The following is a 27,386-nucleotide window of genomic DNA, read 5'->3' on the forward strand; positions in this document are numbered from 1 at the left end:
GGATCCATTGAACAGAATGAACAGTCTAATGAGTAAAGAAATCGGATTGAGAGTAAATCAAAGAAAGAGAAAAGTATTGAGAAGTATGGGAAATAAGAAGAGTGTGGCACTTAACATCAAAGTAGGTGGTCACAAAGCAGACGAATTTAAGAAATTTTGCTACCTTGGAAGCAAAATAAATCGTGACGGATAGCTCAAGGAGGACATAAAAAGCAGAACAGCACAGGAAAAGAGGGCATTCCTGGTCAATAGCATCCTATCGGCGTCAAACACAGACTTTAATTTGGGGAAGAAATTTAGGATAGTGTGCTTTTGCAGTACCGTATACTATGGCAGTGAATCATGGAGAGCGGAAAAACCGGAACAGGACAGAATGGAAGCATCTGCGATGCGGTGCTACAAAAGAATGTTGAAAAATGGGTGTCTGAGAAGATAAGGAATGAGGAGCTTCTCCGCAGAATCGCCGAGGAAAGGAATACCACGCAAACACTGACAAGAAAAAGAGACAGGATGATCAGACAACATTTTAGACATCAGGTAATAACCCCCATCGTACTAGCGTTAGCTGTAGAAGGTAAGAACTGTATGGGAAGACAGAGATTGGAATTCATTCAGCAAATAATTGAGGATGTAGATTGCAATTGGTATTCTGAGATGAAAACTTTGGCTTACGAGAGGAATTCGTGGCAGGCTGCATCAAACCAGTCGGAAGACTGGTAACAATGGAAAAAAAAATAGATTACAACTGAAGTAGGCTAAGAAGAAGTGACGAGACCAACGGAAATACGAGCTACGCTCAACTAAGCATTAGAACTGAGAGTATCATACAGAACAAGAGAGGGTACTCCAAAAGAAATGTTAGAATTCTGTTGTCGAGGGAGCAGGACTACACAGATAGTTTAAGCAAGAAAGATGTAGGCAGCAGGTTTTTACTGTTGAAGAAAGTTTCCTCAAGCAAAATCAATCTGCTAGTCCCAAGCATTGAGTTGGGATTGACGTATCAGAATCTGCAACTGCATGCTTGAGGCTCAAATAGTACATCCATAAAAATGAGCGAAGTAGTGGAGTCGTTAAGACATTGAACTAGTGTTTGGGAGAACCGAGGTTAAACTATGCGTCAAATCATGCTTAAATCACTTAGAGCAAATTACAATAGGGTTCTTTTAAAAAGATGCTGCTGATTTCCTGTCCCATCAGTGAGACGGTTAAAAACATTAATTTTACTTTCTTTTTTGTATGAAACGATATAGTATGAACACTGGGAACGAAAAGTAAGAAATTATAAGCATTTGTAATACGTCGCTACACGTGCTATTAAAATTATTGGAGCAGCTAATGTAATGACACAAAGATACTAAACAGATTATCGAGAGGGAAGTTAGTAAGCTAATTAGTTTTATGTTCGATGGATTATTTGTACAGTTAACTTCAGTGATGTGGTACTGGTCATAAGTTTGAACAAAACTTACAGTAGAAGGGGGAATTACTGACATCCCTCAACATTTTCAGAAATAGTTAATGTAGGAAAGGGAAAGAATTATAAGGGAAAGGCTTCTTGATTAGAAAGGTATGTAGCAGTTTACTGTGGATACTGTTTATCTTGTATAGAGGGATGTCGCGATCAACATGGAATAGAAAACAAGCAGTTGTTCAAGACTACTGCTCTTTTAGATGTTAACGAAGTCGCATTAAACGACTTTTAAGTGAATTCTGTTGACCTAGAGACCTATGTATACTACGCCTAACAACACAGGACGAGCGCTCAGATGATACAGAAAATTAGGAAAAAGCTGTTTGTGGACTAGTGTGCACTCTGCTGAGTTCTAAGTAGAAGGTCCCACCCAGCCTCAAAACGGGGCCCTGTAACAAGAAATCATGTACACTGTGTATTGCCTCCATGGGAGCAACGGAACCTACAAGTCACAGAACAATGTCAAGGATGAAACTTCATGGCAGATTAAAACTGTGTGCCCGACCGAGACTCGAACTCGGGACCTTTGCCTTTCGCGGGCAAGTGCTCTACCATCTGAGCTACCGAAGCACGACTCACGCCCGGTACTCACAGCTTTACTTCTGCCAGTGTCTCGTCTCCTACCTTGCAAACTTTACAGAAGCTCTCCTGCGAAAGGTAGGAGATGAGATTCTGGAAACATCCCCCAGGCTGTGGCTAAGCCATGTCTCCGCTATATCCTTTCTTTCAGGAGTGCTAGTTCTGCAAGGTTCGCAGGAGAGCTCCTGTAAAGTTTGGAAGGTAGGAGACGAGACACTGGCAGAAGTAAAGCTGTGAGGACCGGCCGTGAGTCGTGCTTTGGTAGCTCAGATGGTAGAGCACTTGCCCGCGAAAGGCAAAGGTCCCAAGTTCGAGTCTCGGTCGGGCACACAGTTTTAATCTGCCACGAAGTTTCATATCAGCGCACACTCCGATGCAGAGTGAAAATCTCATTCTGGAATGTCAAGGATTCACAAATCATTGCACTTATATCAGATAGTTGTGTTTTTAAAAATCACTGAACTGAACTTTTATCCAGTCTACTGATAGTAAATGCTGGTCTTGTATAAGTTATTATCACAACAAAAGAATGCGATGAATAGAAATGTATTAGTTGACAGTCAATACTAAAGGGACTCCTTCTGTTACAGCCAGCAAGCTTTCCAGTGAAGATGAATGCCGCAACCATACTGCGTGAAGGAGCACGCTTCCTCAGGGACGAAGAACAACAAATACAAAGGTAGTGCTGTAATTACAGTTCCCATTCATTAGTTTAATAACCAAATTCTTTATAATAAAAATGGTGTATAGAGTGGTATTTTGCAAAACTGGGACACAGCCAAAATTGGGCACAATATATCGATTTAAATATGAACTGGAAGCTTTTGTTACACAAACAACAATTATTGAAAAGAAGCACCTGACTGCGAAACCTAAACAGAAAACCCATACACAGTCATTTAGGGACGTATCAAGGACATAATAATGTCAGTAGATTTACTCTATGACCTGCTGTGCTGACATGGTAAGCACAATGCCATTTATTCCAATTTCATTGAAGTTCAGTTCTCTTACTTCCGCTATATGCGCCTCCTCCGAAATTCGTTTTAGGCACATTAAATATGCCAAAAAAGGCACTATGAGCAAGGGTTTATAGGTCGCTGGGCGCCACCAGTACTGGGATGTATACCATCGTCCACATCAATTCAGCTGCTGCAGAACGCACTAAGACGCATGCCAGTTGACAAAGGAAGTTCTTCAGAACCACTTTTAAACAACAATTTTAGTAGTGCAGGTATACGAGAATAAGGACCGATAAAGATATTGCCTCAAGGACACGATGTAGCATGATATCCCACCCACGCATCTGGGCCACTTTTGTCTGGTATATTCAATGTCAGGATGTTACCTGATACCTTTCACGTATCCACCCTTCCGCTTCCCATCCCTGTAGGTCAGTTGTGTTGCATGGGAATGGTGGGAAAATGAAGACGACTCATCCTCTTTGAGAGTTCTGGGACAGATAATGATATGAGACAAAGTCATCATCCTCCTCCTCCCTCTCCCCTCCCCCAATGATCTGGGCCAATAAAACGACATTAAAATGGTAGGAAACCCTTGCCACCTGTCCCTTATTACTATTCCAGCTGAGTGAGTTTTATCATCCATACGCTGGGCACCGTAGTAAAGGAATCATCAAAAGCAGAGTTATTCTACTTAAAAATGGCGGTAATATTATCGTAATTTATGAGGTAAGACAGTTTAACACTGCAGCGTGTGACTGGGTCATGGCTGAATTACAATAATTTAATGACATTATCTTGGCATATTCTGCAAAATGGGTGAAATATTAACAAAATTTAGGGTGTAAGACAATTTTACATTACAGTGTGTGAATGGGGCGTTGCTGAACTACTGTAAATCAAAGAAATCTTGACATTTTCTGTAAGTACTCAAAAGCATGACCACCTTCGACTGATGTTTCCAACTTTAGACCGATTTTCTCCCTCTTTTCAAGATCTTTAACCAAAGACATATGTAAATAGAGGTCTGAATAATTACCATAGCGTTTATTTAAACAAATTACTTTGAAATCCTCATTAAACAATTTCCACAGATCATTATTTAATAACAAAAACATTCTTGCTATGCACCATCTGCAAGCACTCAAAGATATGAACACATCCTTCCATTGCTATTTGCAGTCGATTTTCTCTCAGGATTCCAAAGACACATATGTAAATACAGGACTGAAAAATTAGAACAATGCGGTTTTTTTTAAAAAATACACTGATTTCCCATATTAAAGAAACAGCACATACACATCAAGTCTATAAGGAACATGCTTCTGCATTATTAATATGTTGAAAAACAGTGATGTCATTAAAAGGTGGCATTAGAAGAGTATTTCTCCATAGGTTTATAGTAGACTTGTAAATGACCACATAAAAATGCGAGTACGTACACACACAACACACCGCTAAATTTACAATGTAAACAATTAACATCACTACTGGCATTAAACAGGAATGGGATAGAGGAAATGCATCTTATTTAAAACAAATTAAAAATGTGATGTGTAGATGTATGTGTCATCATATCTGTGGGCAACCATGACTCCACAGATTGCTGGCTCAGAGACTAGTGCCGCCACTGAACTCCCAGGCTAAGTACTGGCGTGACCATTAGTTACACACCAGATGCCCCTGTGCCACATGTATATATATCATAACCACTTCCAGTCAGGCAGAGAGAGAGAGACAGCCATCCATGTATCACATGTCTTGACTGCCAATGACAGTCAATCAATGCCTACACAACTGATAGATGAGAGGGAGTGAGATGGAGAATTGTTGCTCTCTTTGTTCCACTTGAGGAAGGTGACTGTCGTGATACAGGGCGCACCTCCAGCCATGATAAGACCAATGGGCTGTATCTTGATGAGGCAGTGAGAAAAGAAAAATGTAATCAGTATTAACTTCTCTAATACCTTTCACTACTCATTTCTCTAGTAACTTAGAGTAATTCCAGTAATTAGTCGTTATTAAAATCATTACACCACAATTGTATAGTGACCCATCATTAACAAGGACTATCATAGAGCAAACCTTGACCAACACGACCTCCGAAGTAAAATTCTGTGCGGTACTATCGGAGCCCTTTGAAATTCGCACAGGTGTTCGACAGGGCGATGGCCTCTCACCTCACCTTTCCAATCTAGTGTTAGATAAGGTAATAAAAGAATGGGAAATATCACAACAGGGGATAACCTTAGGAAACCTATAGATTAAATGTCTGGCTTTTGCAGACGATTTGTCGATTGTCACGAAAGGTGTAAACGAAACAAAAGAAGCTATTGAAAAACTACACAAAATCGGTTCCAAAACTGGACTACAGACCGCTTACGAAAAGACACAGTTTATGAGCACAAAGAAACTCTCATCCCTGAACACAAAGTACGGCACGATTTACAAAACGGCAAATTTCAAATACCTCTGTGAAACACTACAAATGAGCGGACATAACAGAGACTCAAACGAAGAAAGACATACTAAACTGGACAAGGCATACAAAGTAGTGTGGAATCATTACAACAAGAAGTCTATCTCACAAAACGCCACTTACAACCACTACGACAAGGTGGTACTCCCTGAAGCACTGTAAGCAGCAGAGGCCACACTAATCCTAGGGCATACACGAATCAGACAACTAGAAAAAGTAGAATGGAAAATACTTAGGAAAATATTTGGCGCACCTAACAGCGATGGAATATGGATAAAGAAACCTACAGAGGAACCATACAAACACACGGAGACAATCACAGAAAAGATTAGAAAACGCAGAATACCATTCTATGGATACCTATACAGAATGCCATCACACAGACTGACCAAACATATTTTTCACTGGGTAACCACTAGAAACAACAAATTGGTGGCAGAGGTAAAAAACGACCTGAACCAACTCAGCATCACACCAGACACAATAAACGAAAGAATAAAATTCAGAAGCATCATTAAGAAAAGTAAACTACTTGAGATACACTGTCACAAACGAACAGGCGTCAAATGGACCGATGAACGCAAACAAAATCACAGCCGGAAGATGAAAGAAATATGGGCAACCAGAAAGGCAACCAAGATGAAGCCGAAGACACGAAGCTGACAAAAAACATGGACAGAGCACCGGAAACAGAAACACAGGGAGCGAATGAGGGAAGTTTGGGCAGCAAGGAAGGCAGAAAAAGGAATGGCCTTTATTTCGTTAATACACGTTGATAACAAGCTCACTGATTTGAATTTTATTCATTTGCATAGATCTATGATTTTGTGGTAACCTACTGCTTGGTGCATAAGTGTGTAAAACATACCACAGTGCTGGCAGTATGGATGAGTTGTCAATTTTATTTTGTGGCGATGCAGTGATGTCGGGATAAGATCATTTATAAATTCAACAGCTGAGCCATGGCTATACAATATCGATGCAAGCTATAACACTTTAACAAGTTAATTGAGAAACTAATTGAGAAAAATATATTTTCTCAGCTAAACTATAGCATTATGTATAATATCTATAATCTCCGTTAACAGTCTCTTTCTAGTTTATAATTATATAATATAAAACTATTTATAGACAGAGAATTAACCTATTAGACAAACTGCAGAATTATGGTAGTGCCACATACATGATTTACTCTCGAAACCTTCCATAGGGAATGGTTGAAGTTTGCACTAGACATTGGCTCCTTTTCAGAAATTATTCATCACAAAATACAATTTTGATGCATCGTACACCATTTTAACAAGGTCCTGGATTGAGAAGAAGTTTGTTTCCCAAGCTTTAATTATAACATTTATGTCGTCTATGTTGGAATCTGTGTTAACAAGTATCATCTACACTATGTCTGTCAGTCCCATTTTTTTGGTTCTATCCTACAAGGTGGATTATGTACGGCACTCAGTCCCCCTTTTCTAACAAATTATTGCTGTGTCGTACTGCAACATGCCACTACCGAATGCTCCATTAAAACTACGGTCTTCTAAGGCATGCAAATCATCTCTTGATTTTTAACTTTAATTATTACCTCATGACGAATAATCAGTGTTCTATCTGAGCAATTGAATCAGATGTGTAACATAGATTTCCACCAAGAGACTGAACTAAAACACACATTCCAGTCTTCTTTATTAAGAAAAGTAGAGTGTTTCTGTGTGGTACGCTGTCCCACCATTAACGAATGTTATATTAAAACTACAATCTTCTAAGGCATATACATCCACCCTTAATCCTAAAATGCAATTTGCTTGTGACTAATAACCAGTACTCCAGCAGAGCAATAGAATCGGATGAGTAATATAGATTTTCACCAAGAGATTAGTCTAAAATACATACATACAAAAATATATGCACTCTTGCTGCTTACCCTGCCAGGTTTCTTTAGCATCCAGCAGCGGTTCAGATTCCCCCATCAAAAGAGAATATACAACGTTTCTGCAAGATCTCTTCCTCCTCTTCTTCGAAATAACCACCCAGGAAAAAAAAAAAATGCGCCAACACACAATGCTAACTGCCAAACCCAACTGTTACACCCTAAAAGACACATAGATTTTGGTGGAGTTGAGGTAATGGCTTACCATAGAAAAAAATGACATGGGCATCTCCACACTGCAGTTTCACTTCGTTATAAATAATTTAGTTTTCTTCTATCATTACTATCCAATGGTGTGCTTGTAGACGGTGTGTGCAGGCGTGCATTTGCTGTTAAATAATGCTTTGGAGAAAGTGTGTAACGGGGATATCAGAGTAATCTGTTTAAATATCACAGTGTGGTAGTTTTTCAGTCCCATATTTATATATCTCTTTGATACATGACCTAGAAACTTGGGATAAAATCGGTCGAAAATTTTAAATATCAAGTGGAGGTGGTCATGCTTTAGAGCAATTATAGGGAATGTCATGACGTCATTAATTTTTTGAGTGGGATAAATCTGATGCTGATGAGCCTTTCACAGTGATGGCCAGATCTTAAATGACAAAACTCGCTCAATTGGATCAGTAATAAAAGGGTGGACTTCTCCCACCATTTAATGACTTCCTGTTTTTCTGAATCGGTGGGATGAGGGAGAGCGACACTGTCTTATTTCATTGTCTGTCCCAAAACTCGCGCAGTGGATTTTTCTCACCATTTTTATGTCATGCAATTGTCATACAGGCATGACTGGTGGAAAGGGGAGGGGGAGACACGTGACATGTATCAAGTTACTTTCTGACCTTGACGTATCACACACAAGTGCCACAGAGCCATGGGTGGTAACAGGTTACACTGTGACCTTGGGACAAGATTGTTATCTGCCTTCATTCTCTCAAATCTCCACTACCTAGGAGTACATTATTCCATTGTCTTTCCTTCTTGAACATGAAATTTATCAGACTTTGTGATTCCATTTTCAGAATTGGGAATGTAGTGTTTGGTTAACCAGAATGATGAAATCCTGCACTCCTTGCACCATCGATCTAATGACAATAACGAAGTACTTGAGCAGTTTTAGCTTTACCTGGAGTTTGATTTCTAGAAAGAGAAGGAAAACGTGAGGTTCAGTTCCTGTCGACTTGAGGCTATTAAAGACAAAACTCTATTTCAGAGGGACAAAGCAACTTGTTAACTAAACGATTTGTAATCAGTACTTATCTCCTACATTGATCATTTAACAAATTATACCTCAAAATCTTCAAAGCATAATATGTTAAGATAGAGAGAGGCGCAATAATTCGAAACACAAACTGCTGAACTTCATATTGAAATGATTCTTTGCAAAGGAAAAGCAAGAACTACTACCCTCATTCAATACCCGTACCGTTGCCGAAGGCGAATATGAGAGAGACGTAAGTTCAGTTGCTACTGCAGAATAGTGGATGCTGTTAATTTCCTGAATGTTCTGCAGATCATTGGAGACCTCTTCAGGTTCTATACCTCCTTACACAGCAGGCACCACGTGAAGAAAATGCATTTACTTAGTATACATTACCAGCGTTATGACTGCATCGCGACAGGATATTTAGGATGAAAACTCATCCGCAGACAAGGAAGGCGTTTTAGGTATGTCTTAGAGAACATTAGATAATATAAACAGGAATTTAAAATTTTTTGCAGATGCACCAGTTTTCAATGAAGAAGCGTCTAAAAAAAGTAAAGACATACCTACTCATATCTTGTAAAGATATCTGCATAATATATAACCAGCCAGCTAAATCCAAAGGAAAGCAAAGTCCTGAACTTGACAAAACATAAGCATACTTGGGATTTGTAATGCCAGATCTTATGAAATGAAAAATATCACGTAGGTCTAGCTGTTTGTAAAGCAACTGGTAAGCTACGATTGTTTCATAGGATATTGGGAAATGAACAAGTCTATGGAAGTTGTTGCCTGTCAAACACTTGTACAGTAGATATTGCGGCAGGTATACACGAATACAAGAAATGATTATATGAAGGGTCTCGTTTAACTCATCAGGATAGTCACGGAAAAGCTGAAACATGTGAACAGACAGATACATACAGGAAACCCAGGAAAGCTGTAGAAAAATACGTTTAGAAAATTCCAAGAAGTGATTTCACTACACATACATCTTAGTTGTATTCATTTTGTTCCGTTAGTACAGTAAAAATACAACTGGAGTAGTAAGATGTCACAAAAAGACTTGTAATTGATCATTTCTAAAAAAAAATCGGATCACAAAAAACTTTAATCATTTTCGTAGAAGAGGTATTTTTAAATTGGATTTTTCTAATTTTGAACAAAAATTCTATTCATAACTGTACAGTGGAGGTATATTTTGTTGTGGTAAGATGTATCTTGTGGTTGACTGCAAAAAACAGTGTAAGAAGAAAGGGTGTCGCAGTTCTGCTTCCCCTTGTTCCCTTGATGGAAATGTGTGTGGTGGTAGGTGCAGAAGTGAGATGATTTACGGCAAGGGTCACATGCAGCTCATGAGCCATCCTGTGGTCACCTTTCTTATACAAGGAAGCAGCAGACTTCTGACTTCCATTTCTTTTCTACTGTGATCACGCATTACACATTCAGCGAAGTATGATGTCGCAGTGTCTGTGATGTTAACAAGAACATCACAATGTTCCTTTTGACATTCATGCATATCTAATGGAGCAGCCACTGGGGCGACTACATCCGTGGTGAAATACATGTATTGTATTTCCTGTTGCGAACATAAACAACTATCAGCTGTGTAAGGAAATATTGACAACGAAAACTTGTGCCACACTGGGACTCTAACTTGCATCTTCCACTTCATTTATCACGAGCAGTCGCCATAACTGCTTTGGCCAGCCGTGCATGACTCACGACCAAGCATGTGTGTTCAAAGGAACATTGCATTGTTCTTCTTAACAACACAGGCACTGCAATATTGTATTTATCTGCCGATACTGGGAGGGGGTGGGATGAATCTCAATTAAAATATCCTCAAAGTGTGGGTATTACATAATGTGTGTACAAGGACAGGTTGTGACACAGAAACGACGACATGTGGAAGTTTGGGTCTGACTGTGAGTTGTGCACAGATATCTGGCTTCGATTCCCAGTTTGGCACAAAGTTTCATTGTTGTCATTCCATTATACAGCTGATGGTTGTTCGTATTTGTAACTGTAAATGCGTTGCATGTATTCAGCAAAGTCATGTCAATATTGAAGGTGCTTATATATCTCATACTGAAACTTCCCCTTTCAAAAATTAAGAATGACTGTGCTGGTAAACTTCTTCGTCATTGGATTTTCAAACAGCTGAGCAAAACTGAACGTACACAGTACTGTCTTCACTTATTCTGATTATCACTAAACTGACACACAATATGTTTTAGCTCAACGCAATCTGACTTTCAATAATCCCTGCAAAAGAATCGCCCTGACTAACAATAACCTGAACCTTTCATGAATCACTTACCTCACAAAAATCTTCATTACTCGAACTACTGCAATACAGCGAGGGCCAATACTGCCAACTAAATAAAAGATTCTAACTACTAAAGGCATTAACTACTGATAGGTATAGTTAGCAAATGAAAGATTCTGATAGAGAACAAACAATGTATTTACCTTAATAGTGTTCAAAAGTCATAATATATATATCAGTTCATGACATCCACTCTTACAAATTTCCTTTTTCTGATGGACACACGTTCAGATTGTCCTCTCTCAAAACTCTGGCATCTCTCTCCCCACATCCACCACTGCTGGCGGCTCACCTCCAACTGCCCAACGTTACGTGCTGCTCACATCCGACTGCCCACCACTACACAAGCAAATATTCCAACAATGAGTCCAACCAGCCACAGACTGCACACAGCGCAGTCAGCGATTTTCATACAGAGAACTCCGTGCCGTTACCAACATAAAAAACTAAATAGCCTACTTACAATACATTCCTTGGTAGATGATAGTTTATATGTAGTTTCCTTAAAATTCTTATCGATTGCGACATACTGTAAAATGATGAACCAACGTTTCATCCACTGCTGCAACTGTCATTCCTGTGAGTACTTGTAAGAGTGGGAGAGATGTCGGTATATTTGCATTCAAGCGCATTGCTGCTGTAGCATGACAAAGCTTGATAAAGGCAGCTAGAAGAAGTGGCCAGTTCATTGGTGTGCAGCCCAGATGAATTTTATGTAATCTTATTGTTGCTGTGTAAGCCTAACGAACATACAGTCTACACAAAGGCTGTTACTGTGTTGGTGTCGTCAACAAATAATAGTAACTTCCTCAGCTTGGAACTAATGCTACTGACACTCCTTGAGGTCATTCTTTCTATGGCTAGGCAGCTCGAGTGATGAACACCAGTAACAGACGCCTTTGGCAACAGTCTCAAATCAGCTCAGGTGAGCGCAAAAATCTTCACCTAATAGTAAGAGTGAGCCTGAATTTATCGCTCTCCCGCACATACTGATGTATTTGAAACCCATTAGCGATCGATGAGTCAGTGCCGTACGCTCGCGGCAGGCTGCGCGCCGTCGCGGCCGGTCTAGCGGATCCCGCAGAGGTGGAGCGCCTGCTGGCGGAGGAGGCGCGCTGCCTGATGGAACAGCAGCTGGCCGACATCGAGCGCAAACACCTGCAGGGGCTGCTGAGCCGCGAGGAGGCGGCGCTCGCCAGGCAGGCCGTGCTGCAGCGCAACCGCGAGGCCCACCAGCGCTGCCTACAGGAGGTCAGTACAGCTGCCGTCTCCCTTCCCACCGGTATGATGGCGTCCTCCACCTTTTCCTGTTACGTGTTATTATTTTCACCCCCTTCTTCATCTTCTTCTAGTTTAGGTTCTGTATGTCCACTCCTTGACATTGGCCTCCTGCAACTATTACGGTGTTTATCTTTGCTTGATTGTTTGGATCCAGTCCATAGATTTCGTCCCTCTGTCTCACCAATGGACGTCCAATGCTCCTCTATGACCTACTTAGACGCCACTGCAACAGTTCTTTGGTCCATTTGTAGTTGTCCCTGGCCTCATGTCCTGCCCAACATCACTTAAGTCTCGCTATTCTCGCGAAAATGTTACATACCTCTATTCTTCTCCTTATCTCTTCATTCTTAGTCCTGTCTGTCAAACTCACTCAGAGCATTACTCTCTATGTTTTTCCCTTTCGATTTACAACGATTGTTGCAATTGTCATTGTTTTCAGTCCATATGTTTACAGAGTACATAATCAAGTTTCTCGAAGGCCATCGAGAAGAGACCAATTTCCTGGCTGATCTCTGCTGCCTGGTTATCTTTTTCAAGTTGGATTTTATGTCACAGATAAGTGCATCGTTTACTACATCCATAGCATGGTTTTTCATGGAGGTTATAATAATAGCAGGGACCATGACTTTGGTCATTTGAAGGCTAATTTTGATGCCCAGAGCTTGGGAATCATCTGTCAGTTCTGAGATCATTGTTAACAGTTCGTTTGTCATGGCTAAAGTAGGTGATATCATCTCCAAAATGAAGATGGTTGAAACATATTCCATTTGTATTAAAACATCTTTTGTGTCCATCGCAGACGCTTGAATACATCCTCCAGTGTCAAAGTCAATAATTTAGGTGAGATTTATCTCTTCATCTGATGCCTCTTCCCACAGGAACCGTTCCAGTGATCTAGCTTTCCTTTATTTTCATGTGTACAGTTGCATCCTCACACGTGGCATCCCCAGACGTCTTCTATTCCCAGTGTGCTCAATATTATGTTCTACGTAGTACTAAAAGTCTTGTGCACCACCAAAATGCTTAACCTCGAGTGTTTCTACCAGTACCAAGTTAACCATTCTTTCGTTCTTTGCAGGTGGACTATAAATATGATTTTTTAAACTGCACTTTTTCATGAAGTTATTAAAAGCTCTTAGGTTCGTAAAGAATGAGAGTTCAGAGATATGGCGCAATATATTTATGAATGTCGCTTCCATCACATTCTGGAAAAGATCTTTTCACAACATGATGAGAGTGGAACTCTTCAAAATATCGTGCCATACTGATGAACTCACTTGGCTTCTAACTCGAGAACGTTATACTAGACGAACCTGACGATAAAGAAAGTGACATTATCTCATAAACTTTTTTCTCTCCTATTTGTCATAGTTCTTCTTAACTTTTTATTTTACCTCTATATTTCATTTTTTGACAGTCTTCCATGGCATCGCATTTCGAATGCTTCCAGTTTCTTCCCTGAAGTATCATAATGTTTGTCATTAGCTTTCCGCATAATATGTTGCTCCAGTCATAAATTTGTAGAAACCACTCCCTCAGCTACCTGTAAATACTTGATACAGGTTAAGTTCTGTCGATGAAGGAAGCCATTTTCGATTGCCTCGATCTGCTTTTCAAGTCTTACTTTGGCTATTATTTGTAATCCCAGTTACCCAGTAATGCTTTTTATCAAGATTTTAATCTCCCTTATACTACTGTTCTTCACTTTTCTCATTTCTTTATTTCACCTTGAATCAAATTCTGTATTAATTAATGTGTTCCAAATCTTTCTTATTTTTTACTATAAGAGGTATGTTTTCATTGAACCTTACCGTTTGTGTTTGTTACCCTTTCTCTTTTATTACAGTAAACATACTTCATTAGTAAACATAAATGTGTGACCGAGAAGAACGACATGAATTTAGTTTCAGTTAAGAGAGACAGAAAAAGAATCAAAAGTGTCCTACCAAGTTTGTGATACGAAACAAATGAAGCACTCACTCATTTAGATCCTTATGTGTCTTGCTTTTGTAAGTGCAGAGTTATCTGGTCCACTACGATGAAAATAAATGAAACACTTAGTATGAATGTAACTGTGAAAGGTAGTCCCAATTGAGTCTCGAAATTTCGTTGTATGTTTGTTTCTCAATCCAGGCATAAAAATTCTATTTTCAGCCACTCTCAAACAGTGTTGTATTACAAGTTAAGATTCCAAAATCTTGATGGTAGAAGAATGTTAAATTCAGAGTCTGTCACAAATCAGAACGTTGGGTTAACTGTATGGAACAGAAATAGTTCATTTTCAGCCTGAGATTACCTTTTATGCGTATTAATACACTCAAAATTATTAGTTTAATGGTTGCATCCAGTCAGTCATAACCGATTAATTTTTTCAGCATTGCGAACAGAAAAAGTATCTTCAGATAATACATAGATTTCACAAAAACACCATTCACATATACAGTGCTATAAATATTATCTGTTGGACAGCAAGTCTAAGACAGTGGAACTATGAGCAGTAAGAGGTCGAGAAATGTTCATAAACATGGCCAGAATTATCATAACATATGTACAGATTTTGTGAAATGTGCCCTGATGTATTTGAATAAATACATGAATAACTGTATGCATCACGAAAGTGATGAAAAATTTGTAAATTCCATGTACAAAAATGACTAATTAGTGATCATCATAAATTTATGAAAATAAAGGTAAATCAAAGCCACAAACCTAACAGATGACTCACAACAGGAGTTGAATGTGTAATTACCTCTCAGTTTCTGTCTCAATGAAAACTGACCACATTTTTGGTATGAAGAGCTAGAGAATTCAGGTACATAATAGAATACATAAGAGGAAACATCAAACTTCCAAAGTCAGATTAAGAAAAACTAAATCAAAATCTAGAAACTGGCTCACTGAATGCACAACTCAAACAGAATTACATGGAACAATGTAAATACCAGAAAAAGTACAAACAAGTGTGCATAAGTCTTATGAAGGGGAAAACTGTACATTGGCCACACAAAAGTAAGGAAGCCATCGAGATTATCTTTGAGAATGCATCTTAACGAAATAGTAACAACAACTTCAGTAATTTATAACAAACTGTGACACTGAAACTGCTAGACATAAATCTCGTCTTAGAATGATTTTGGTTTTTGCAAGTAGAAAAAATTGATATATATATAAGAGGGTATTAAACTTGCAGGGCTCTAGCTTGCAAGGCAGGAAAGTGAGTGGGACCCACATTGAATCGACACAGTAAGTAAACGATAGTCAGCCTGAGTGTGGGTTTTGGGTATTTTTCCACACATGCTTAGGTAAGTGCTGGCTGTGTACCCCTTTTCGCCTCAGAGAATACAATATACAAACAGCTTAAGTAAGATGCAACACAGAACAAAGTTTACATGGTTCACTGACAGGTGGTGCACATGGCTTTCCTCATATTGGTAATCTTGATGACTGTACTGTCAGAAATGGCATCCGGCCACAGAGACAAGTGAACATGTACTAGACAGGATAAACGCCAGGAAAAAGAAACAAGAAAGAATTTATACCACCTGAACATATTTTAGAATACTAGAACAACCTTCAGCGCTTAATCTACAATATATCTGCGTGCTAACGTGCACTGTTTTTAGTGCGAAATCTATACCAACAAATTACAACAGCTACTTGAACACAGTAACAAAAAGAATGTGTGCTCAATTTAACACTTTTTATAAGCAAGAAAAGAGACAAATTAAAGTTTGCAGGAAACAGTTTTGAAAGAACAGGAAATACATATGTAAGGAATGGATAGAAATCCATCTGAATTAATTTGAAACATGTGTTAGTGACGGTCTTAGGGAAGTTGTCTTCTTAGGAGGCTACATACATGATCACAGAATTATATGTTTTTATGAGTGTTAAAATTGTGTGGAGTAAAGTAAGACTATGGTTTTGTTTTAAGTATGAATCAAAAGGCAGTTTTACATGCAGTGGACAGGAAGTGGGCAGAACACACAGTGTGCTGTTGGTCTTGACGTCCTCATTTCGAAGATTTTCTCCTTTTTATGCGAAAAATTCCATTGCAAGTCGTGAGAAACGTAATATTACGCTACTCGAATTTTGTAGGTCTCCAGAATGCCACTGCGACGTGTGTTGTTCAATTACAAATATAGTTCTTCGATGTCTTATTAGATAAAAAAGACAGAGACATTGGAAACGAAAGAAGTGTCACACCTCTGCATACTATCAGCTGCTTGTAACCCTGCGTTGCCATCATCAGCAGTTCTGGTAGCATGTAAATATGTCAGGTTAAAATATTATGAATATCACTCTGTAAAAGATAAGCACATTAAATGTATGAAAAGAATACCCATCCTCATAAAATATTTACAACTTGGTTCAGACGTGGTGTTACAAACTTTCAGGAACGATAGAGAAGGGTGAATGGATCAATTTTAAGTAAGGGACTCTGGTCAGAAAGGCGAAGTCGAAAGTTATTAGAGAAAATCGCTCTAGTACCCCTGACAGTGGACTACATGTATCTTTATTAGTAATTCGAACAAGAAAAATAAAATAGCGAGTAAATATTGGCGCTAAAATGCATATGTTAATAGCTGTGGCCACTCGTTCAGTAGAAGAGAAGTGGTGATACTTCTCAAGGTATGCTATTAGAGCTCATGTTTACTAGATTTTTTCCTTGTTTTCGTCCATACTACCATGTCTCCAAGTTGCCTACCCAACAGTCTTAGCAACAACAGTACTGGCACATTTGTTCCACTGTCAGAGGCATCAGAACGATTTTCGCTTATAACTTTCGACCCAGTCGCTAGTAGATCAGGGTCCTTACCTCAGATTGATACATTTACCCTTCTGAAAGTCTGTAACATCATCGCGAAATGACCCTGTAGGCAGGGTGGTTTTTATTAACGTTTCAAAGGCGATGTACATCAACTGGTGACGTTACATGTTCAATATTTGTCATCCACTTTCAGGGTATTTCCCGACATTTGCCGCCCAATGTGTCTTATATCAAATCGCTTGTCTCAGCGTATATAAAATAAGTTGTCTCAGCATCGTCTACGTCACTTGGTGGTTTTTGAAACGTTAATGAGAATCACCCTGTATATCTGAAACTCTGTAACGCTATAATTTGAAGAACAAGATCAACAAAAGAAGGAATACCATTGAAAAGCAAATTTTGAGAAGACACAGTAAGGAAATTAGAGCCGAAATAAGATTCAAGCATGGAACAATTTACATAGATAGATACAACAATTCTACATGAACAAATTAATTTGTTCCTAATACTGAACTTGTTCGCTATCGCTACATTTGACTTTGTGTTTCTGTCAGAGTGAGGAGCTGTCAGCGATGCTGGAACAAATGCGGGAGGAGGAGCTGCTGAGGGCGCAGCAGATGGCGGAGAAGAGTCGCGCCGTGCAGCAGGCTGCGCGCGAGGCGCAACAGCAGCTCCAGAGCCGCAGGCACGCCGCCGGTGGGTGCCTTGTGGCGCTGGCTAAATGTGCTGTCGCGTGGCAGCGACTGTCTCTGTTGCAGAGCAGTCATCTACCTACACTGCCTGGCAAAAAATTTGATGCATCCATAAGAAGGGGGGGGGGGGGGGTCGAAATGAAACTTTACGAGTTGGTACAGTATGCGATGTTGTTTCAGTGATTACAAAATGTAGTCAAATTAACACAACTTGCTAGTATGAACCAATTTACCAGTATGACGTTGTGCCCCCTCCAGCCTGGACGTATGCACTGATTTGGTTGGGAAGAGGGTCATAAATCTACCGTATCTTCTCAAGAAGCAAACTGGCCCACAAATATTGCACATGGTCCTCAATATACTGGATGGCGCTGGGACAGAGTTGATGTCTGAGCTGGACCCACACATGTTCTATTGGGCATAGATCTGGGGATCTTCCTGGACATGGCAATACTTAAATGTCATGCTGATAGTTTATAGAGACATGTGTCCTGTGTGAATGACCACTGTCCTGCTGAAAGAAGGCATGACGATATTGTCACATGAGACATAACACATGAGCGTGCAGGATGCCCATCACGTGCAATTACGCCTTCAGAGTTGTCCCAGTCACTGTCGTATGTGACCTGAAGTCGTACCTGATGGTTCCCCACGCCATGACACCATGAACAACATTTCCATACCTCTCCAAAACATGGCAAGAATGAGACCTCTTTCCAGGTCGCCACCATAGTCGCTGACGACGGTCATCTGTGGTATAGCACAACCTCAATTCATCTCTAATCGCAATCCGATGCCATTCATCACCAGTCCATGCTTCCAAGTCGCAATACTACTTCTAATGCAGGTGTATGTGCTGTGGTGTTAATGGCAGCCTACCAATGTGTTGGTAACTACCCGGTCCAACTGATACTCCCTTATGGTATGAAACGTGGTCGATCAGAACTTTGACGATGAGTATGCCTGCCCTGACATGCCCTTCCAGGGCAGAATTATGCCATAGCCACATTCAAATGCCCCACAAACCTGAATACTGCACAAAACCCACAATGAGGCACTATTCATACTGCTGACAGCCCTTTACCACCTGAGTAGGTGGCGTGTCTGTGTCCTTCACAGTAAATCAAAATCTGCTGCTGTTTATGCCCCTTGTAAACTCTACCAGATCTAGTAACAATGCATTCTTGTATCCGTTTTACGTATCACAGAGAATTGGAACTTTAATCAATTACATACTCACAAATACTGTGTACATGTTGAAAGTTACATTGACATCCGAGAATGTCTTTTGGGTGCTTCACTTCTTTTGTCAGGAAGTGCATACATCAGCGTCAAATCATCATTTGGACTGTAACGAAGGAAATTGGGGCAGCACTTAGGTATTAGAATCTCATTCTTCACAAATAGGGTTAAAATCTCTGTTGCTCATCTATCAACACTGTCTTTCTCTTTATCATCTAATTCTCCATATCATTGCCCAAGTAATTTCAATCGCCCTCCCCCCTCCACACCATGAAGTCATTCCTGAGACATACCCCTCCTTCTAGTGACAACCTACCCAGTCCATCCCATTCAGTACCAAAAAAAGGCTTCAGTCACCATTCCCTTCGCCAGCTGGCATCCCACTCATCTCCTAACACTCACATCCTACTGCTAACATATCATTTTGTGGCCAAAACTGTGTGTTCTTGTAGCTATTGTCTACTCCACAATCAGTATGTTGGGGAAGGAAGTTTCTCTAGCCTGGAGCTGATGTGCTGCTCTTCCCCCAATCCTCCTAATGGATTTTGGAGTAGACTTAAAAGACTCGACCAGGTATTAGTAAGATTCCCAGGGAGGCATGTGTTTGCAAAAACCTGTCGCTGAGATGTGACTGGTCAAAAGGTCTGAAAGTTAAATAGTTTTGTGGAGCGGTCTGGAGCTCGTGGAATCTAGAAGTCGCCAGTATTCCCCACTGGTGTAGGTGGTATTGGGTGCCCTCTGGTGCGGAGGTACTCTAAAGCATGATTCTGAAATAATTAGTTGCTGATACTCAGTGATCAACCAAGATATTTTACCGGTATGGAAAGAATATACAAGCAATCTAAAGTGCTATCCAGTGCACCAGCGTAGAACTCTATTTAGACACTCTTGACGAGTGTTGTCTATAAGAAATCGCACATGTGCCCAATAGGTAGAGCTCTTACATTGGATTGCAGGGTCCATTGCTATCTGGATGTTGGTGTTTCACTGAAATAATCGAAGTGGCGAGGTTTAACTGAAGGAAATGCATTCCATTTGATTCCGTGCAAATCTGAGTGTTGTATTTTTGAGAGACTATTCCCTTTATTGACACTGAACTAAATTTCTGTTATGTGTTGCGGAGATGATCGGCAGAAGTTGATAAGAACCAGTAGGATGCGGTGTAGGAACTGTAAGCTGTGTACATATTTCATCGTAGTGGTCGGATTTCTAAAGTGGTAACATAGTGGTGACATTTTATATGGTCATTCCATTTTAAATCACTCCTAATGCCTACTCCCAGATGATTTATGGAATTAACTGCTTCCAGTTGCTCACCTGCTATATTGTAGCTAAATGATAAAGGATCGCAGCACATTACACCTGTCTACATTGAGATTCAATTGCCATTCCCTGCACCACGCGTCAAATCGTTGCAGATCATCCTGCATTTCAGTACAATTTTCCATTGCAAGAACCTCTCGATATACTACAGCATCATCCGCAAAAAGCCTCAGAGAACATCCAATGTTATCCACAAAGTCATTTATATGTATTGTGAACAGCAACGGTCCTACGACAGTCCCCTGCGGCACACCTGAAATCGCTCTTACTTCGGAAGACTTCTCTCCATTGAGAATGACATGCTGCAATCTGTTATCTAGGAACTCTTCAATCCAATCACACAATTGGTCTGACAGTCCATATGCTCTTACTTTGTTCATTAAACGACTGTGGGGAACTGTATCGAACGCCTTGCGGAAGTCAAGAAACACGGCATCTACCTGGGAACCCGTGTCTATGGCCCTCTGAGTCTCGTGGACGAATAGCGCGAGCTGGGTTTCACACGACCGTCTTTTTCGAAACCAATGCTGATTCCTACAGAGTAGATTTCTAGTCTCCAGAAAAGACATTATACTCGAACATAATACGTGTTCCAAAATTCCACAACTGATCGACGTTAGAGATACAGGCCTATAGTTCTGCACATCTGTTCGACGTCCCTTCTTGAAAACGGGAATGACCTGTGCCCTTTTCCAATCTTTTGGAATGCTAAGCTCTTCTAGAGACCTACGGTACACCGCTCATTCTGTCATGAGGGTTGTCATCTGTTTTACCTTAAATTTTTTGTATGAATTTGTAAATTTTAAATGGAATGACTAAGAGTGTTAATATGGCTGCCGCCAGCTTGCTTCCAGTAGGAAGAATGTAACTGACTGTTTAAAAAAATCCTGATTGTGGTTTTGGATGGTTTCTTTAAATCATTCCAGATGAATACTAGGATGTTTCCTTCATTAGGATCACAGCTGAATCTCTTATTACTTTGTGTGCTCCACTAATGATCCTGATGTCAAGTAGACTTTAACCTGCAAGCTTCCTTCCTATATTTTCCTTCTCTCTTCTTGCGTACCTGCTCCACATGTAAGAGCAGTCAGTTTTCAGTCGTTCTAAGGCAGGTACAGTAAGCTAGGAGGGTGACAAGGGTTTTTTCAATAGTCAGTATTTGGAAGGGGATTTGCACCACCGGAATTTCGATCACAACCAAAAGAACCCTCCCAAACATATCCACTGAAAGCGAGAGATTTCCCATTTTATTTTCTCAGTGGGATATCGAAATCTTAAGTATGAAAGGCTACTGTACGCAGGGATGACTGGTTATGTACACAAACGAGTAAAGTCGATAACTGTAATCTAAATGTTCTGCAAAATAGTTCTAATATAGTGCTCCATTAAATTTCGGGAATGCAGCTGCATTCCCGAAATTTAATGGAGCAGTCTATGCGCCGCGAAAACTTGAAGATTCACATCAGTTCTAATATAATCTGCTTATATGTTTAGAAGAGACCCCCAACACTGGTAAGGACGGAACAGGCTTTTACATTTACGAACGTACTGAAAAGAATTGTGAGAACCACACTAGCACACGGTTTGCACATCAGTCGTGTGAGAGAGTGTGCATTTCTCCGTTCACACAAGATTTACCGATCCAGAAAATTGTGTCCGCGAGAATTCTAGCTGCTGTAACTATGATTGTTATCATCGTTATCTTCAGCTCATCGCTGCAACAAGCTTGTGCAATCGCATAAGCAACAAGTTTCTCTGTTCACTGTTTTACGCCAACTGGTGAATTTGACTCTCTGAAAGAACCTAGGTATTTAGCCCAGGAAGTTTCTTTAAAAAGGTTTTTGCCGCCTTTATGTTCCAGTTCGTACCCTGTACATGAGCAGATCAACACAGTCTTTTTAGTTCTACACTACTGGCCAATAAAAAGGTAACAACGGGCAAGTGGCATGCAACAAACGTGAAATTAGTATGAAGTATATTACATTAAGGGATATGCGAATGGTTAGCGCGACCTCGCAAAGTAGCTAAGAGTAACGCGATGTGCATAACTGGTTGGATAAGCTGCGCGCAACACTCAGGAACTCACATACTCATTACTGTGCATGGGACGACGACGAGTGGAGCCGTCCATGGGACGACGAGGAATGAAGCGTTATGGTAGTTAAATCATTCTTCAGGTTGATAGCAGCTTCCCTACGTGCGTCTCCATCAAATGTCTCTTTTAAATACACGAAACTCGAAGGAGCCTCGCCGAATGAGTAGAAACTGCACCATGAATTTATTCAGTAAAATTTTCTGACGGCATGGTTTTAGCCTTCAGTAACTATTAGCTTTTTCTCCAAAATCATATGGGCCAGTCACGGATACTATATTTAATGAAGAATCAGTAAAGTTAAAAGCCCAACTAGTCAGTGAAGTTGAGTTTTACTCAATTCAGCAGACAATAGATGAGGAACTGGAAAGTCCACTTTCTGCCACATATATCATGAGCTCAAATATTTGTTTATTCAGCAGTTAGCAGTTTCGATCACTTTGATCATCTTCAGATAGATATGTCTTACGCAAGCGACGACCAGATATTATGGGACATGAGTGGTTACTATTTTCTCATGATTTAACTCGACATGATAATGCCATGAAGACAAATCAGTCTAAAGATGATCAAAATGATCGAAACCGGTAACTGAATAAACAAATATTTGCGATCAGTGACTGTTGTGGCATTTACAAAATTTCGTAACTTTGGATAGTTGTTACCTTCACAGTGACTGTATCACTCCTAATCAATATCATGAGCTCCTCGCACTAATGTCATTGGCCATATTAATAAATGTAGGCATGTTTAACACAATATACAGTATATACAGAAAGAAAGTGTTTCCTCATAATTTGATGAGAAATGAAATGTAAATAATTGTTGAACTTAATTATTTTAATTACTTCACAAAATTTGCTGTAAAATCCTGAAACTTCTCTCAGATTTAATGCCACATTTAAATGTTGCTTGTAAGCTGTAAAACCAAGCAGATTTCTATGTGTGGCTAAGAAGGGTGACGTCTGTGTCAAGGGTTCATTGAAGATTTGATCCTGAAAAGCGTCTATAATCTACGTCTTATCAGATCAGATTGTAGATAATGTTAGACAGAAATTGTAACAGATGACAGTCTCAAAAATGAGAGGAATAGTCTTCAGTTAACGCATTACATGACAAGTATAATAGTTTAATGAAACTAAAATATTTGGTAACCATAAATTTACTGGTGCAGATTTTCGACTTGTACTTTCTTGTAACGGATACGAAAACGTGCAACATACGTGGCAAATATAAAAGCTGCCTCACATCACTGTCAATCCAGATTTACAGTAGCGCTTTGATTATCCGAAACAGTTAGGAACAAAGTATTCGGATTACTGATTTCTCAGATAACGGATAACTTACGAAATCATATCTTCCAAATAACACACAGAACTGACTACATATCGTCCTCTGAATGGTTCCAAATGGTCATTAAAGGAGGCCTACAGTTAAAGAAAAGGAGTCCAAAATTTGTTTTTGCTGCTACCCGCAAGTGTTTTAAAGACAGCGTTACATTGTTCTTATTTTTTCCACTTCATCACCATTGGAAAGCAGTGAAAAGGTTCTCCACTGAATGGTTCTTTTTCAGCAATAACGTTGTCGCTAAGCTCTTCCTCGTCGTTGTAAGGGTCATTGTAGTCGATAGGACTGGCAATCGTCATTAGTTTGACAGCCAGGGTATCACATTCGAACCAGTCTTGAATATTTTCCTGCTAGCATTTTTTTTTTTTTTTTTTCAAGTGCTGCAGATTCCTTAACCAGCCCAGCCAGCGTGTATACGAATTCGCTGTTTGGTGACTCTTCAGGTTACGGTGACAGACTCATCTGAAGGAAGGAGCTTATTTCAAGTTTTTGCTGTGTCTTTGACAGTAGCCCAAGCTTTTTTTTCATGCTCTGTTAACACCTTTCTTCAACTGATGTATCATTTCAAGTTTACAGGGAACACTAAGATCAACGCCTTTACGTTCATTCACCACTGCGAATAGCACAACAGAACGATCTGTCACAAGCGAAGTTTCAGATGCGAACACAGAACAGCAAGAACGACAATTGGCAAGGAAGAAGAAACTCTCCAATTGGCCAGCCCAGCCTCGTCAGAAGCGCTACACAGCGCGCGTGCAAACGTGAATTTGGCGACTCGGACGCTTTTCGTTAAACGACGTTTTGGTTGATCATAATTCGCATAATAAATGATCTGCTGTGCACCCAAATGCATGGCCAGTAATCTTAAAGAATGTTATAGACGTTTCCATAACCCTGTTCTCTTTCCTCTAACACGTGAGGGTACTAATTGTAGGTTGTGTACTATGAAGTGCAAAGTAACGTAATTATTAATATAATCTCTCTTGTTACTATTAAACTGAAATTTGTCATAATAGTATATGAATTAATGTCCTTATCTTTGTTGCAGTTCAAGAAATGAATGAAGAAACCAGAGCTATGCTAGAGAAAGCACTGAAGGAGGTAAGTCTGCAACACTTCGCGTGAGTGCTGTCAGAAAATTGTTATATTTATTTCCTTATTTATTACACGAAAACCTAATTTAGTTGTGGGTAATGTAAAATGTAGTACTCTACCACCTTTAATCAAACAAATCTACGATTCAATACGCAACGCTTTTACTGATACGTGTTCATAAAGCAGCTGGCTCAGCTACAAATTATACACAAGAACAAATCCTTTTTTTTTATATGGACAATTACGGCGAACTTCGCCAAAATATGTTTCATGTGTGAATCAATAATTGACAAGATCAATAACAGATCAACAGTTACTTTGCTGGCTCAACTTAAGATCGAATATTGTTTATGAGAGACACTTTCGCCTTTCGACACGGCAGTTACATATTGTTGTAAGTTGGCATTTGAAAAGTACAGCAACACGATTACCCGGTAGGAAGTGAGAAAAGTCAGACACGACGTTCCCAAAACGTCGTCTCCAAGTTAGAAGAGGTAGCAATGAACTACCACGACTTCGGCTTGTCACCATTGTTTAACCGTTGCAGCGACGTTCTCGGCATCATGTGTGTAAGTATCCAGGCGTTTGAGGAGTAAGAAACTAACTGCATGAATATCTGACGTCTCGTACTGCGTGAACTTATTTAGGAACATACCGCAGTTGTTCAGTTCACTTTAGGCATTGATAGTTAAAAATTGCATCCCTTTTGTGAGTTAACGAGCATTGCGCTCTCAGTTACATATATGGCTGAAAGAGTCAGCCTGCAGGAATTGTGAAACGCACACTGTCGTCCAGGACCGCTTGTCACAAAGGGCGCAGATTCACCACGAGATGGGGAACTCACAGGCGTCTATTGTCTATTGAGACCTAAGCACTGTAGTGTGCGAGTGAGACAGACGAGAGCCTACGTCAAAGGGAAACTCAGTAGAGGCCATTTGTGGCCGAGGAGACGTAGCAGTGTTAAATATGGCGTACCTAAGATCGGCTATAAAGGGTAATATTTATGGAAACTATTTAATTCTGTAGTAATGCAGGGAATCAAGAAAACAGTAATTTTAATCTGCCATCGTCCATAAATTTTCATGGTGATCCCAACTTGAATATCCCAACTTGAATATCGATCATACCTATAATGGTTTAGGATTTACTGTCAAAGTGAAATTAACAAGTTTTGTAACAAAGACCTGAATGTTAAAATCTGAACGCTTTGGTCAATCTTAACGATCGACATTCCATATAGAAGCGAATCATTAAAATGACAAACGTTGTAAATATCAACTACGTAACTTCATTTGTTTAAAAGACATAGTAAATTTAAATTATCAGTATTTTCAGTTAAGCATCAGATCATCATTTCTACACACAAAACACACTGAACGATGACAGCACGACACCTTATTGACTCATTAAGTAACAGAATATTTGTTGTAAAATTTAGTGTATAATAGTTACTTTAGTTATTTGCTTATTTATCAGAAAGGACATTGCTACAAGGCTACTGGCCGTGACATTCAAAGTTAACAAGGAAATTGTACTGGTTACATGTAAAAAAATTTCAAGTTTATTATTTAATGGATATTATTGTTACTCTATTTAGAACGTGAAGGTGGTCAAACTTTGATTATTTAAATATGTTAAAATGTAAAGTAATGGAGAATAAGCTGTAGCCAATCAGATGGACGGCTTCAGGAAAGGGGACTGCGCTAGTCAGTTGGGCGAAGATGTTCGGCGCGCGGGAAACGCGGTAGGAGACGGGCAGAGGGCAGTGCTCGTGCAGACGCCAAAGCGGGCAGTTCGGCTGCAGACACCGAAGTGGACAGTTCGGATTGAGACGTGAAAGCGGACAGTCGGTCTTTAGGCAGCTAGGAAGTGAAACGACTTAGATAATTTCTCGTTGTGTGTTATTGTGGGACATAGTCTCTGAGCGGTGAGCAGCCGCTCTCCTGGTGTGTACTCAAACTTTCCGCATCGTTAACGAGGTGGAGCAGTGAACTTGTATTTCGCGATGAGATTGTGAATGATCGAACTGCTTCAAATGGATGTGCTCGAGTGTAGTAGTAATTCTAAATACGACCACTTTCGCAACTAGTTTGCTTTCTGAATAAACATTATTCTAACTAAATCGCAACTTTGTGGCCTACATTATTTACTGGTCGTTAATTTAGTTCCCGATATTACCATTACTTTTATTATATGTCATATTAACTTCATACAATTTAGAAAACTTGCAATCAGCCAGACAATTTAACAAAGGGTCACAAGTGTCCAATTTAGGGCGCGTAATGTGACACGTGCGGTTCAACCGGTTGACGAGTTTGAGCCAAGACATTTCGACGAAGAGGAACCGCATGTGAGCCCGAATATCTTTGTGGAGCTAGCTCACACTTTGTAAGGATCGTTATGGTTTAACGTCCCATCGGTGACGAGGTCATTAGAAATAAGACACAAGCTCTGACTGGAGCAGGATGGGGAAGGAATACGGGTGGATCTCTTTCAATTGAACCAACCTGGCACTAGCTATAACCGATTTATTATATGAATGCATGGTGTCTGTTCTTTCGGACATTTACATTCGACTTCCGGCGGGGA

This window comes from Schistocerca gregaria, chromosome 4 (assembly GCF_023897955.1).
Source record: "Schistocerca gregaria isolate iqSchGreg1 chromosome 4, iqSchGreg1.2, whole genome shotgun sequence".
NCBI classification, from domain to species: Eukaryota; Metazoa; Arthropoda; class Insecta; order Orthoptera; family Acrididae; genus Schistocerca; species Schistocerca gregaria.